At 36.1% G+C, this 16,265-nt stretch overlaps 1 long non-coding RNA gene across 1 annotated transcript; it reads left to right on the forward strand.

Moving 5' to 3' along the window:
* Window positions 1-2,604, forward strand: LOC138712040 (uncharacterized). Its single transcript, XR_011335592.1, has 3 exons — window positions 1-885; window positions 974-1,078; window positions 1,658-2,604. It is a non-coding gene; the product is annotated as an uncharacterized lncRNA (long non-coding RNA).
* Window positions 2,605-16,265: the final 13,661 nt, after the last annotated feature.

Consider the following 16,265-nt stretch of genomic DNA (forward strand, 5'->3'; position numbering starts at 1 on the left):
TTTCTGTTCAGGAAAAAGAGTAACAGCCATGCTGGTGCTAGGCCATGTAACAGGAAACTACGATACATACTTCATTTGGAGGATCACGTTCGTTATTAAGGACAATTTTGAAGGAAATGTGGTTTAAATTAAAAAAAAGAGGGCAATCTCAGAGAAAGTAAAAATATTAATTTTAAGAGAATATGTGAGAAATATGGAAAGTGAGGGTCCAAAGTCTGTTGTTTTTCTGGGTGAAATCTGGATTTTTATGAATGGCAGGCTTACTTACTTACTTACTGGCTTTTAAGGAACCCGGAGGTTCATTGCCGCCCTCACATAAGCCCACCACCGGTCCCTATCCTGAGCTAGATTAATCCATTCTCTATCATCATATCCCGCCTCCCTCAAATCCATTTTAATATTATCTTCCCATCTACGTCTCGGCCTCCCTAAAGGTCTTTTTCCCTCCGGCCTCCCAACTAACACTCTATATGCATTTCTGGATTCGCCCATATGTGCTACATGCCCTGCCCATCTCAAGTGTCTGGATTTAATGTTCCTAATTATGTCAGGTGAAGAATACAATGCGTGCAGTTCTGTGTTGTGCAACTTTCTCCATTCTCCTGTAACTTCATCCCTCTTAATCCCAAATATTTTCCTTAGTACCTTATTCTCAAACACCCTTAACCTATGTTCCTCTCTCAAAGTGAGAGTCAGGCTTTATTAAAATATTTTAAGATAATAAAGGGAATGAATGTTATAACATTATTAATTCTGTGTATATTTCATAGACTCTGCAACACATTCATGGAACAAACCAGTATCGTTGGTGGTAAGGTTCAAGGAGTCATGCATGCATCGACCTGCTGTGGGTGGAAGACTGGTCATTGTGCAAGCTGGAACCTGGTATGTAACTACAATACTATACCTATATAGTGTAGTAACTTTTATTATGTGTTCTCTCTATAAACTAAATATCTTGCCTCTCTTATAGATGCAGATTTAACATTTTGCATCCAATTTGAAGACTGGCCAAGATTACTATGGTGCCATGAATACATTCCAGAAGTGGGTGGAAAGGAGACGAGATCAGTTAATGGTAAATATAATTTCTATAGAATCCGAGTATGAACTGTGATGATAAGTTGCATTATTTATGTTCAAATGTGAACTTTGTGGACATGGCTGAGACAGAATGGAGTACCACTGCCAGACAATGCAAACAGGAATAAACGACACTTGAAAAGGTAGGCCTAATTCTCTAAATGTAAGTAATCCATAAGTAATTTTTTTTTCTAATGGTGACTAATTGACTGTTTGTCATTCAGCCATATGAAGCGAGTTGTGTAGACCAATTTATCAACACAATCATTGCCCAAGGTGTGTCATAGAAGGCTGGTCTTCGAATACACCATCCATACCATGAGGGTTACCATTTTGCACGACATACAGCAGGACAGGTGCATCAGAGGCCACCGCTAATTTAAGAAAAGTGAAAATATCTCTGATGATCAGACACTTCATATCAAAACCCTCCATTTTTTTAACAAAATATGATATGCCTACAGATAGATTGCTGTACATTCAAATACAAGGATGCTAGACTATCTCATCATTGATAATTTCCAAGTTGTGTTTTTCTGTTGCGTTGGACTTAAAGACAGAGTTTCACTTCCAGGGATTAGCTATCGTGGTGTTCCAAGAAGCCAGTGAAGCTTATTTCGTTGGTCTCTTCGGATACACCAACCTCTGTGACATCCATGCCATGAGGGTTAACATTTTTCGCAACGACTTGCAGCTGGACAGGCACATCAGAGGCCACCATTAATTCAGAGGAAAGTGAAAGTGTCTGATAATGAGATGTCTTGTATCAGTTCCTTTTTTTTTTTTTTTTTCACAAACTATGATATAGTTAGATTTCTGTACCTTCAAAAGCAAAGAATTCTGTGAGGGTCGTATTTTGCTTCAAAACTTGCCAGATCCTTGAGATAGATTGCACTGAAAGTTTGGCTTATTATCAACATTTCTGTTTCAAAGCCTGATGTCATATTTTTAGATACTGGTACAATGTTATTTATGCAGTATTAATCTTCACTCTGTGTACAATGTAATATATTTTTTATTCTAATTTTAATTCCCCCCCTTTTCTACTGATATTTTCAAGATTATATCACTTCGTGTTTTTCAGAAAAATAAAATAAGTGTGCTGTTACGCAGAAAATAATACAGTTGATTGTTCATTGTGTATTTTTGTTGTTGCCTAACTGTGATTTATGTTAAATTTGTATCATAAAAAAATAAAATAAAGTTATTTGCAACCTGTCCTTTGTCGAAGTATTCCCTTAGTCCTGAGGCAAAAGTCGAAATATTAAAATTGTGTAATTTTGATTCAATACATCACCTTGTCAGCATTCCATAATGTTATAAAACAATGTAATATAATTACATCATGCTTCTCCATTAATCCTGAAATAATAAAAATACTTAAGTTGTTCTTTCATTTGGTTGAAACGAATCCTTACGATACAAAATTAAAGTTTAATTCTTTTTGTATAGAGATTGGTCGTGAAAAGGGTACTGCTCCTGCTGGGGAAGGAGATCATCCCCTGGATTCCACGATGTTCCCACTGGAGATTTCAGAATTTTTAAAAGTAGAAAAATATAATTTATAGAGTATTATATTTCAATTTGATATGACTTTACAGTAACTGAAACTAATTATTGTGTTATGTAGATTCTCAGATAGCTGTTTCCTTAAAGGTTGGTGGTGCCACCTGGTCTTGACTGGTGGACATTTAAACCATCTCAATTTTCAGTCTTGTTTATTACAGTTAAGAAGTCAGGTGTACTGTGTTTTTATTAGCGTAATTTTCAGTCTTAGTTTTGTTTAGCAAACATAATAATTTTGTTTACTGAAATAGTTCTAGCATATAAAGTAAATATAAATATTTCGGTGTATGATGGCAAAATAAGAGACATTCTTTACTTTTCTTAAAATGAAAAGATGTATTGAGAAGTGAATGGAAAGAGGACCTGTCGCATTTAATGAAGTTAATTCTCAATTGACTTTAAGTGAAAGCGAAATCTGTGAACTGGTAATTCCATCTGTGTTACCTTCATCTAGTGCTGTTGGGTAAGTCAATGAATAAAACGGTTGGAGTGAAATCAAAGTATAAAAAATGACGGGAAAAATAAATATCATTTGTTGTATTTCGATTGTGCTCAGGGTGGTACATTTTGCAAACTGTGTGAAATGCATTTAAAACTGACTTCGAAGTTCTTAAAAAATCGTGGAGGGGGGTATTCATATCAAAGCTCTTCAAAACCTTAGAAACGTTACTGTAAGATGCATTCGTCTAATTTAATTGGCCAGTTATTACTATTGTAGGGCTACTAAAGTTAGGCTGTTTATGTAAAAGGATACTTAACACCGGCTTTATGGGACAATTTTACACAGGAGGATAGTTCATATTCACCATGTTGTACATAACAATATCCACATTTTTAAGTTAATGAGTACCAATGTCAACATTTAGTAGTATTTAAAACAAATGAAAGCTCTATTTCTTTAATTGACCACATTTTTCTGTGTTCCCTTTTACATAGACTACTGTCAGTTGGAGTGATTTTGTCTCATATTACGGAAAAATATAAGAGGCACAATCTCACATTTGTTCCAATGAAACAGGTTACTAATGTCTGATTCCGATATATGACAGAACAGTTTCAGTATGGAAATTTCAGACTGGACTTTGTGGTTCCACAGTTGGTTGTACTGGAGCTATTGTGTTGTTTACATTTTTCAGTGAATTTCTTGTGCAGAAAACTTTCTATTGCAACAGGTGTCTGAACTTACTTCGGTAAGCTGGTAAGTATTTGTTTTCATTCTATACTATGTCTACTTGATTTTTTATTTTATTCGGTTATTTTACGACGCTGTATCAACATCTAGGTTATTCAGTGTCTGAATGAAATGAAGGTGATAATGCCGGTGAAATGAGTCCGGGGTCCAGCACCAAAAGTTACCCAGCATTTGCTTGTATTGGGTTGAGGGAAAACTCTGGAAAAAAAATCTCAACCAGGTAACTTGCCCCAACCAGGATTCGAACCCGGGCCACCTGGTTTCGCGGCCAGACACGCTGACCGTTACTCCACAGGTGTGGACTGTCTACTTGAAAGTTACAATTATTGAGCCAACACTTTAAGTTACTGTGTTGAGTATAGGGAAATGTGACATTTCTAACAGCGATCAAAGTCTCATCAAAGTTTGCTCATGTTTTGCATTGAAAATGAATTTAGGTATTTTTGATTTGCATTTATAGCTATACATGAATACTAACAAATACTGGTAATTGCTTTTTTTTTTATATAGGTACGCCTAGGTACATATTGATCCATCATAGCACACACGTGTATGTCCTCAGTAGGTAGCCTGCCCTACAAAGCTACAATGAAGAAACTCTGAAGAAAGCTGTAGATGATGTCTTAATGAAGCGATTAAGGCAAAGAAAAGCGGCCATAAATTATGGAATTCTTATTACAACTCTGAAGAACATACTGAAAAAAAAAAAAAAAAACAGGCACACAAAAACACTGGGGCGGGGGGGGGGGGGCAAAAGATTTTCAACGATAGGGAGAAGCAATCATTTGTTGACCATCTTATCAAGTTATCAGAGTTTGGGTTGGGCACGCTTCCGAACAGGGGCAGCGGCATTTCCCCTAAGGTTAGAGCCCAGTTTAGGTGTGTATTAATCGAAAAAAAAATGTCATATAAACATGCGTCCTATTCTCAATACTTTCTAGTCCCTAATTTTCAATTAATACACACAGACCTAAACTGAGCTCTAACCTTAGAGGAAATGCTGCTGCCCCTGTTCGGAAGTGCACCCTTTGGGTTTCTTGTGGATGAAACTGATTTTAAAATACCTGTGCTATATTACTTGCCAGGCAAAGGTGTAAGTGTGCCTTAATTCAAGAATAGTACCCCAGCCTCTGATTGGATCAAAAGTTTTCTCTGTGGTCACCCTGAATTAATGGCGAGATTTGCGCAAAATATTAACAAAGTAAGAGCTGGCATCTCAGCAATATGAATAGGATAGCATTTTGAGGAAAGTTGACCCGCTGAGACCTGTATTGGTGAAGAGGAACAACTAGGCTATTTTTCAGTCCTAGAGTTGAATGAGCAGGAGAAACTTGTTGGAAATAAGTAGTTTTTGAATCTGATATGTTTGAATTTTCAGTGCAGAATGCACCATTGAGGCTGTACATTAGTATGACACACGTGCCAGTTCCAATGCTGCATTATTAGTCACTTTTCGGCTAGTTCTACGCGATTTTAGATACTGCATGTATTATTTAACGGAGAAGAATAGTTGACATGCATAATTTAGCAGTTATTTAACTTCTCACAATGCAAAGAATCACATCTTCACAGTCTAGTATATACAGTAACAAAGCTCAATACGAAGGGAATATGCATCCATTGATAGTTGCTAACCACTAGGATCGCTACTGTCGCCTCGTTACACACAATGCGAAATAGCATCGGCACAGTCTATTGTTCCTAGTACTCTCTTCACCTCAAACTTCGTGGCTGTATATACTAGACTGTGATTTCTTTACATTGATAGGATAAGAATTCAGAGAAATTTCATTTTTGCCTGGCGGTTTTCCCTCAACGTGTATTGGTAATATTGTCAATCATCGTCATAATTTCGTAATTTACCCTATACGCTACGTATCTAAAATCCGGTAAAAATAGCGGAAAATCCACTAATTTCGCAACATTTGGACTGCTGGGTGTGTCGTACTAGTGCACAGCCTGAACAGAGTATTCTACGTTCAAAATTCAAGCACATCAGACTGGACTAACAAGTTTCCCTTCTGTCCATTTTTCACTATCTGCACTAAAAACGGCGTTTGTCTATGTCGCGTGACATTTGAATCACTCTGTATTGCTGAATAAATCCATGTATCTAGTCTACTTCTTCTCCTAACATAATTCACTTGAAAACACCTTGAAGGGGGAGGGTGAAACCTAAATCTACGTCATAGTGAACTATTACGCAAGTCTCTGGCGAGGCGCATTTTCAACAAGACCAGTAGACTACGCTAAGGCCCGTAACACACTTGAAGAGTTTTCGCTAGCGAGAAATGTGTTGCGAGAAAGAGGCGAAGAGCCTTCCTCCACACACTTGGCGAGTTCTCGCTATCACAGATCACATCTCGCTATGATCATCTATGCACTGCCTTCACGCAGAAAGCATTTTTCTGATTATAGTAATCACTCGTTGGGGGGAAATATTATAGGTTATGTATTTACGTATATTGTCGTACTTATATATATATATATATATATATATATATATATATATATATATATATATATATATATAACCTGTAAGTATATTGTCGTACTTTACAAATTACGTACGAACGCTATGTTGAATCTGAGTATTCAGATGATGAGGAAATGGAGTTACATGAACATATTTTGTTAATGAAAAGAAGTAGGCCTAAAATTAAAGCCAGAAATATCTGAAAATCACATTGTATCTTACGAAAATAAGGGCGAGTTTTGGACACTGGTTTCGATTTAAATGATGATACGTTTACGCGTTTTTTCAGGTTGAATGGACCGCAGTTTTTTTGCCATTCATGATATGATAAAGGATTCTTTGCTATGTTCTAATTAAAATTATGTAAACTGTTAAGACATATAGATACATTATTTCAAATGTTTACTTAATACTATTAAATCTCATCAAAATAAAATATAGCCCTATTTATTTTCAGATAATCTGATATTTATCTCCAGATTTCTTCTTTAAGTTTCGTGTTTTTATAGTTTTCATCCCGTATATCATATAAATAGGCCTACGGATGACATCGTACAAGTTCGATAAGTTTCTGACTGCAATTATCAGCCATCTTTCCTCATTTTAAAATAAAAACAATACAATTCATCGCCACCTGTGATATCTTTTTCTACATTGAATTGTCATAAAGAGTATAAATGTCAAACATCTTTGATAAATGTGTCAAGAAAATTCGCTGAGCTACCGATTCCAGCGAGAAACTCGCACGAGGTTTTTGCTTCGAGCGAGAATCTCTTCCAGTGTGTGGACGTCCATTTGAATCCATGTTATCAATTTTTTTATTTTCTCGCAACACATTTCTCGCTAGCGAAAACTCTGCAACTGTGTTACGGGCCTAAGGTTAGCTGCATATAGACATACTGGTTTCACGTCCGCAGTCCAGCCGGCCTTCTCTATAGGCCTTCTCAGTGATCAGAGAAGTGTGATGAATATGATAACGGAATAGAGGGCGGCCAGAAAAATATTAATGCCTAACACGGGGAAGCGGAAGAATATCGAGAAGAATCCTAATTGCCCGCCTCAAGTGTCACTCTGCATTTTTGAATGAAAAATCTCAGAATTACCGAGACTCAAATCAAGACTGCCTGCACGACAGACTGATAGTCTATATTACGCAGCCATCGCAGGAAGCAAGGCAGATCTAACCTTCGAAAAGACGTGTTGTATATTTTGGTCAGCATTCGAAAAAATCCAATGTGTTCAACTGTAAATAGTACAGGGACATCACTTTATTTTTACCAACATTTTTGACATTAACCTGGCTATACTCGGAAACACTGTTACCCCCTTCCATTACAGGAGTTTGGTGTTGCTAGTGCAATATGTAAACAAATTATTTTACTAGCTATAGGAGGAGAGAAAAGTAGCGTATCCTTTTATGTTACAGGGAAATACGATATTAGGATTTTCAGTTTGATCATTAGGCTACTTTTACGGTATTTTATCGAAATACAGTAGAGTAGTAACATTTTTTTTCACAAACTCAACTCTTCAGGCGGTTTTAATCAATACATAATGGCTACTTTATTCAGCATATTACCGTACTTTCGGTAACTCTAATCTTCACTTCTGCTCAGTCCACACAGATAAAGTTATTCAGTCATTCTACACACCGTACGTGTGCGAAATAAGCAGGGGCGGGCATTTAGGCTACGGAGATCGCGAAAATCACAACATAACAGATATACAATATATTTTTACTAATCTTCACGAATTAAGTGATTCTGATTAATAATATGCGAATAAAACAATCACAACAAATCGCGAAATAAAGTTCTAATAGCGAAATATGAACACATTCGCGAATTATTATTATTGTGTCGTTTTATAGCGAATTTCATATTCTGAGTTCTTTTTTCGGACATTTTTTTCATTTGAATTTGTTGCACATTCAAGTAGGCTATATTACATGGTATTCCAGGTGTTCTGATTACAATAGTGAACTCAAAAGACGGAGAATTCAACATTTCACTAATAATTTGAAAGTATTAATTTGAGGGCTGCAAGTTTTTTTTTTTTTTTTTTTTTTTTTTTTTTTTTTTTTTTAATGATTGTGTGTTAAATACAGTCTCAATCCAACAAATATTGTCTATCGGCCATACCGCACCTTTACCAGAATCCAATGAACCTTTAATGTTAATTATTTGGAAAGTAATATTCATACCGTGTTAATACTCCAATTTCAAAATAATTGTATTTTCCAAAATTTCCATTAATCTCCGCCAAGAGTACAAATCAATCTCCAACAATCTCCGCCGACACTAATATTAAAAAACACAAATGATAAAATTAATCTCCATAAATACCTGCCCCTGGAAATAAGCTTCAGTAATATAGGCTCTTCCTTCTATGGAAAACGCACACATTTCTGAAACACACTATACTTTGTAGTGTTTACTTCACTGCTAGCAGACTTCGAATGCAACAGCGGCCGTAAGTTCGTGTGGCTGACGGGAGCAAGAACATTAGTGAAAGGGGTGGGAGTCAAGTACATTCAGAAACGCAGGTACAATAAAAATGCAAGTAAAAATAAAATGATGTCCCTGTATAATGCACTGTTCAAGGTGGCCTTGCATATAAACTGTAGATTACTGAGTAGGCCTAACAGTATTAGTTCAATAACATGCACGAATTGCCTATTCACAAACAGAAAGAAAGAAAGACAGACAGAGATACTGTTCGTTCAAAAACCAATACCTTCTGTCAAGTATGCAAAAATATGCAGTTTAGTCAAACTGGAAATCTATATTTTTGTAGTAATGCAGTTGTAGTAATAAACATCCATTCGAATTATCCAATACCGAATTAACCTATTTGTATTGCATTAATATTTGAAAAAGTTCTGACTTCTACAGAAGTTTCTAATTTATATTTCCTATCAGTACGGTACCACATGACTGACAAAATATAGTAAGTTAAAAAAGGTGACATTTCAATTGTCTACTTTCACTTACTGCAGAGAAAATGGAGACACATGCAAAGAAATGTAATTTTTAAAAAGCAAATAGACACACGAACGTGGGAAGAACTACGTTCCCTTAACTGCACAGTCGCAACATTAAGGTTCATCTCCTATTACGAAAACGCATCCAACATAGTATAGAATGAAGTTTCAGTTATAAAATTAATAAAAGAAGAAGAAAAAGAAGGTCTCTAAGCCAAAGAGTTTTGAAATTAATATTCTCAGAAAAAGTACAGATTTGTGGTTTTTTATACAGATAAAAATGTAAGTTACATAAATTTCTTCAGAAAACTTAAAAAATATGATTTAAATATAACAAATGAAAACGACAATATTTAATTAAATTCTCTTGCGCCGGTTGACTACATTTAAAATCAGATCGAAAGTTCTCAACCCAAGTACTATCAATTTTCTTACCTACAGCTGTGATCATAGACAAATAAATACAGCTGTGATACAGCTTCTGCTCATTGACGCTAGTTCCATTTTTTCATTCTCTATGGAATTCACGTTCATTTCTCAACGCGTAACAACGCCGTCTTCAACAATGCAAATAACATATTGGACCGCCATTATGAGTTTCGATTTCAGTTAAAGCAAGCAAAGATGCGCCTTACGGAGAGTACGTGCATTGAGGAGCTCGGTTCGATTCTCATAGGACAACTAGGATAAACCTCTTCCAACTGAGGTAAGCTTTCTACCTTATATTACGAATTATGCTTGAAAATTGCAACAATAAGTAGGGAATAAAAACATTTACGTTTTGTGGTGTCAATGGCGATTCTAAGATTAAATGTGTATATTGGGGGCTGATAATTAAGCCTCGATTGGACAGGCATATTAGTTCGGAATTCTGTGAATCGTAAATTGTGTTTAAATAGTATTTTGAATTTAAAGAATAGTGTAAATGTGTACAATTTCACGAAAATACGAATCACTAAAAACATGAAACATCACCTATCTCAACAGAATTATTAAGTACTATATTTTATATATTTACGTGTATTAGTTATTAAATAATATTTTTATTAAACACACGGAAGTTAGAGGTAGAATATATTTTTGTCTACAAAGTTTGGTTATGTTTTTATGAGAAAAACTGTCCATTTAGAAATGGTGCATTTACACAAAATTAATAACTCCTCTTCTATATAATATATTTTTATGAAATTTTGTACAACAATTAGCCTACAGGTATCATACAGATGTAACCAGAGTTTGTACACAAAACATGTATATTATTTGTAATTATTTCTGTCCAAATCTCATAAAAATCTGTTATGTAGGAGAGAAGTTCTTAATTTTGTCTAAAATTACCCCTTATAAAGGGGTAGTTCCTCTTACACATCCGTAATCAGAGTTTGTACACAAAAAATATGTGCTACCGATAAGGTCTGTACAAAGTTTCATAACAATCAGTTAAAATGCATAAAAGTTATTAGTTTAGTCCATCTAGATTTGCATTTCTGCACACTGTGGGTCAGTGGTCGTCAGCACTCGCTGAAATGGATAACGGGTATGCAGTGCATCGTAATATGCCCCGTCGTGCAGCAGGAAGAGGAAGAGAGCATACCTGCGAGCAGGCACGGATGCACCATAGTGCAGTCTCTTATCCGCGAATAAGTGACGCTAGACCGAGGGTGCACTGTGCTGATGACCGCTGCTCTACGTTATCCTAATGGTTAAGAAAACGGAGTGCCACGAAATGGCGTTTCCGTCAAATGTGAGCTCTGCTGGACATATTTTCACTCAGGGACACCAAGACCTAAGGGGCTTTCATAGCACAATCAAAATTACCCCATGCCTACCTGTGTGCCCCCCACTCACATGAATATAAAAACTGAGTTAAAACTTTTTTTCTTCAAAATTATATCAATCATATAATTATTACTTTAATAAATTATGTTCAGGTCACGATTTTTCATTTGTATTGTTTCACAAATTTTTTATCACTGCATAAATTAATAATATTGAAGTGTTAGTTAGGTTAATCTTTATAGAAGTTTAATTTCGTCTTGTTCTTGTTTCGCATCTAGGTATTGCGCAAACTGAATAAATTAATTAATTAATGGTATTTATGAATTAAAAATGATGTCGTTCTGCCAATGTTATTATTAATGTAGACGTAACATCGAGTTTATTCTTTAGTAATAATGTTAATTTTACATATCGAGATTTTCAATGACATGACTTTAATCTTAATTCATCCTTACTCTCTTACTTACTGGCTTTTAAGGAACGTGCAGGTTCATTGCCGCCCTCACATAAGCCCGCCAACGGCCCCTATCCTGTACAACACTTTGCTGTGATCGTGCCAGAGAATCAGTCCCATTCCGAGGCTTATTGTATGGATTCGTAAGAAGCTGTTTTTTCTTTACGGTCGTGGGTTGTTAGCCCTTCGTCCAACCCCCAGTCTGGAGGACCACCCCTTATCGGCTGTCCATGACTGCTTATTCCATATATTCGCAGCTACCCTCGTATTTGATTCTAACAACATTAATATGTATTTCACTATGTTTATTTTTATTTTATGAGGTAAATTTTATGTAACTAAGCTCTTTTGATCTCATTATGTACCTAAATTGTATCAGTATGTAATTACTTAATTCCGATCCAGTTTTATGTTCAACTGTGTAAGCAAGTTTTAATCCTGGTTGAGTGTAAGAGAAGGCCTTACGGCCTTAACTCTGCCAGGTTAAATAAAGTCATTATTATTATTATTATTATTATTATATCTGGAGGCCGTCTCCTCTATCCGCAACCTGAGAACGCGCCATGCCGTGGTGATAGGGACCCACAATACATTGCTTAAATTATCCTGCAAGACTAAATTTCTTGGTGTCACGTTCGATAAGGATCTTAGTTGGTCTTTTCATATCGATGACCTTAATAATGCTTTAGACTCAAAAAGGGCGGCAAAGGCTAATTGGGATTTCCTGGTCTCTGATCGGAACAAAAACCCTGATGGAACTGGTATTTAACCCTTGCGGTGAATTTCGGTGAAGTCCACGCTGGGGCCCCCTGGAATCTTTTAAGATGCGAAAGAGAGAGTGGTGTGCGGACAGCAATGGGAAGCTACCGCATTTATTTATCCCAAGAAGACTTGATTAAAACAAATGGCATAATGAGTCTTTCCCCGTAAAAGATTCCGGACGTGAACTATCCCCCTGTTCGGATATCCGGGAGGGGGATACTGGGAAGGACACATCATGGCCCAAGCCAACGTACAGGAAGAAAGAAGATCGACGGACGCAGCACACAGACAGGAGAATCCAGCATTTCTGGAGGTACAGTACTTGTTTACATCAATGGCTGTAGTAATATTTCAAAGTAGGGAAGCAGTAACTAAATACAATAAATATTTAGAAAATAAATTACTAACTCATCTGTCATTTAAACTGCAGAACGATTTTCCCGTTTTGTTTGTTAAACTCGTCTATGATGACATTGTAAAATCGAAATTATTGTGTCAGTTCCTTAATAAAAGATTTTTCAGTTTCAAAACTGCCGACTCTAACATTTGCTCTTGGCCTACGAGTTTCTCACAAATGCCTTTACCCTCTTTAGAATAGAGAGGGAGTTGTGGCAGGATTTGTTAGTGTACGTTCACAAACTTTCTTTCCAACTGCAGAGTAGGCCGCCTCTAGTTTATCTTCCTTAATAAATTTCAACAACTCACTCACGCACCCAAAGATAATAGAATATAATGGATTTTGAAACTTTAACTTGCTATGCTGTGAAAACAGTAAAACGTGACTTATCAGGTTCTTCCCCTGTACTATTCATATATGATACATGACATCACACGATATATATGATATATAATACTATTCTTCTAGTGCACTTTTTCTCCTTGAATGTTCTATGTCTTTCTTGAATTGCCCTTGTTCTCTTTGTACACGCCGTTCTCTACATGTATTGCCCTTTTTCTGTTTGTATTCACGCTGTTCTCCTTGTATTCAACAAGTTTGCTTTGCTTTGAACTTGTTCCCCTTGTACTCCTGGATTTTAAAATGTTAAATTAGAACACAGTAATGCGAACAAAGTAAAATATTTTAGGAAAGCAAACATCAAAGTATGCAATTTAGTTATGTTGTTCAATGTTATGTTGATTTTGCTTCACTTAACAGTTTCTATGGAGACCAAGAGCCCGACTGCCATCCGGACAGCTCTAGAGAAGGCGACCACCAACTACAGCAGTACCGGTACCAACTTAGATGAAGACGATGGAGGCTGTTCAGCTGGACCAGCAGAGACAATGGCAGAAGCAGCCACTCAGACCAGCTGCCAGAACTTGTACTGGAGCCTGTAGTTATTGGGAGATATTGTGTTGACGCGGGCATCCACACAAACAATGGAATCTGAAGGTACAGTAATTGTTTACATCATAATATTTCAAAGTAGGTAAGAAGTAATTAAATACTGCCCACAGAGAATAAATGCTTGGGGTTGTATCTATATTCGAAGTAACTGTTACTACGTGCTTCATCTTTTTATTGATTTTCAGACTTTACTTTTACGATTCAGTTATTGTTAATAGTTTGGTGACGTACATGTTGTCATGCTACTGTCCGTCCGAGTGGTTATGTTGCAGGGAAATCACATGACAGTTACTTCTTAAGGTGGGCCTTCTCTTTAAATTATTTTAAACAGTTGTATAATACTACGCAAACTTCCAATTCCGTACAGCAAATATTTGCAGAGAAGAGCCTAACTGTTCATCCACTAGTCCAGCGGTCCTCAGCGCAGAGCACCCTGGGGCTAGCGTCTCTTACCCGCGGAAAACACAGTGCACCATGGTGCACTAGTAGCTGCTAGCGGGTATGCTCTCTACCTCTTCCTGCTGCACGACGGTGCCCACGGGATGGCACCACGTACCCTTTGCACATTTCAGCCAGTGCTGGCACTAGCCCTTACAGAGAAAAGTGGGGCAAAATGGAATGCGACATAACCTTTCGGCGGAGCAGTACCTATTTATCCTATGCATTATGAAGATTTACACTCAGAATTTGTAATGCGTGAGGCTGTGGAACTGACACCTCAGAACAAAGATTATGCATACGTTAGGAACACTTACTGGCCCAAGATTAAGAAAGCACTTTGATAAGTAGTAATTCAAGTTTACAGTTACTATCATAATATGAACATATTATGAAGCTAGTGGGTCTGCTGCTGACACGAATGCCACTTATGACTTGATGAAAAATGCGTTATTTTTTTCAGTTTTACATTTGATCTATTCATAAATTAGTATAGTTTTATATTTAATTTGTAGAATCTGTTCTTAATTGTTTGAAGTTAAACAAATTAGGTTCTTGACAGAAGCAAAGAACATTAATTTAACATTTTAACACGAAATTCTGTAGCATTTTAATATGACAGTAAACATAATAATATCATATTATTAAATAGTTGTTTCTTATCCAAGTGTGCAGACAGACAAAAGTTTTGGCGTATACTGGTTAAAGGGTTTGGGCTACCGCTGACCCTATTACACAAAATATATCTAACAATTACTTTAATTTTAATTACTATGGTAAAACTAATAATACAAAATTATTACATTATGTTATATTATAAACTTTTTCTTTTGTAATTTCCTTGGGCTACCGCCGGTTGCCCCGGTAGCCCGCAAAATACGCCCCTACAGTAATACAGTATCGACGGCCGAGTTCGAAAGTGAAACAACTCAACATTTGTTGTTGTTGTTGTTTTCTAATGCCAGGCGTTTGACAATAAAGTCATTTGATCTCTTGCACTTCAATATTTTTCAAAGATATTATCATGACCAGCCACTGAAGCACAGATTTTGAGGTGTTCCGAATCCATTTCTTGGTTTGAGTTGCACAATGGACAGTTAGGGGACTGATATATTCCAATTCTATGCAGGTGTTTGGCCAAACAATCATGGCCTGTTGCCAATCTAAATGCAGCTACAGACGATTTTCGTGGTAAATCGGGAATTAACTGTGGATTTTGATGCAGAGAGTTCCATTTTTTCCCTTGGGATTGTGTTATCAAATTTTGTTTGTTGAAGTCTAAGTATGTAGATTTAATAAATCTTTTTACAGAGTAATACGTAGATTTAGTAACAGGTCTATAAGTAGCAGTGCTGCCCTTCTTTGCTAAAGCATCCGCATTCTCGTTTCCCAGGATTCCACAATGGGATGGTATCCATTGGAATACAATTCTTTTATTGAGTGATATTAATTGAGAGAGCATTTTAGTTATTTCTGCTGTTTGAGATGAAGGTGTGTGTTTAGAGACTATTGATAGAATAGCTGCTTTGGAGTCTGACAATATAACTGCATTTTTAAATTTACTGATGTGGCATAGAAGATTCCTGAGACATTCACTTATTGCAATGATTTCACCATCAAAACTTGTTGTTCCATACCCAAGAGATCTATAAAGTGAGAAGAGACAGCACGTAACACCTGCACTGGTACCTTGTTCTCTGGAGATCAAGGATCCATCAGTGTATAAATGAAGCCAGTTTTGTGGAGGGTATCTAATATTAATTGTTTCTAAAGACAATTGTTTTAGTATTTCAGTGTTTACTTCTGATTTCAGTATTTCTTCTGTTAAATTTAGATTATATTCCATATTTAATAGAGTTAAAGGGTTTAGTTTAATTTGTAGGTTTTTTTTTAAATTCGGGATATTGATTTTCTGTTTTAATTCTTGAACAAAGAAGATAACCTACAAAGAGCAGTGTATAGATTAAGCCAAAACGCAATATTTTACAATCTAACTATATCTGCAAACAAAACAAAGATAATGGCTTTTAAAGGGAAAAATCCTGTTAGATCTAAGATAATAGTAAATGGAAACATTTTAGAACAAGTATCCCACTTCAATTATCTAGGATGTGATATTAGTTTTAATTATGAGAAAGATATTGAGAAGAAAGTTAATAGATTTCAGATGATATGTGGAACAATTGG

The sequence above is a fragment of the Periplaneta americana genome, chromosome 13 (genome assembly GCF_040183065.1).
Source record: "Periplaneta americana isolate PAMFEO1 chromosome 13, P.americana_PAMFEO1_priV1, whole genome shotgun sequence".
Taxonomy (NCBI): Eukaryota; Metazoa; Arthropoda; class Insecta; order Blattodea; family Blattidae; genus Periplaneta; species Periplaneta americana.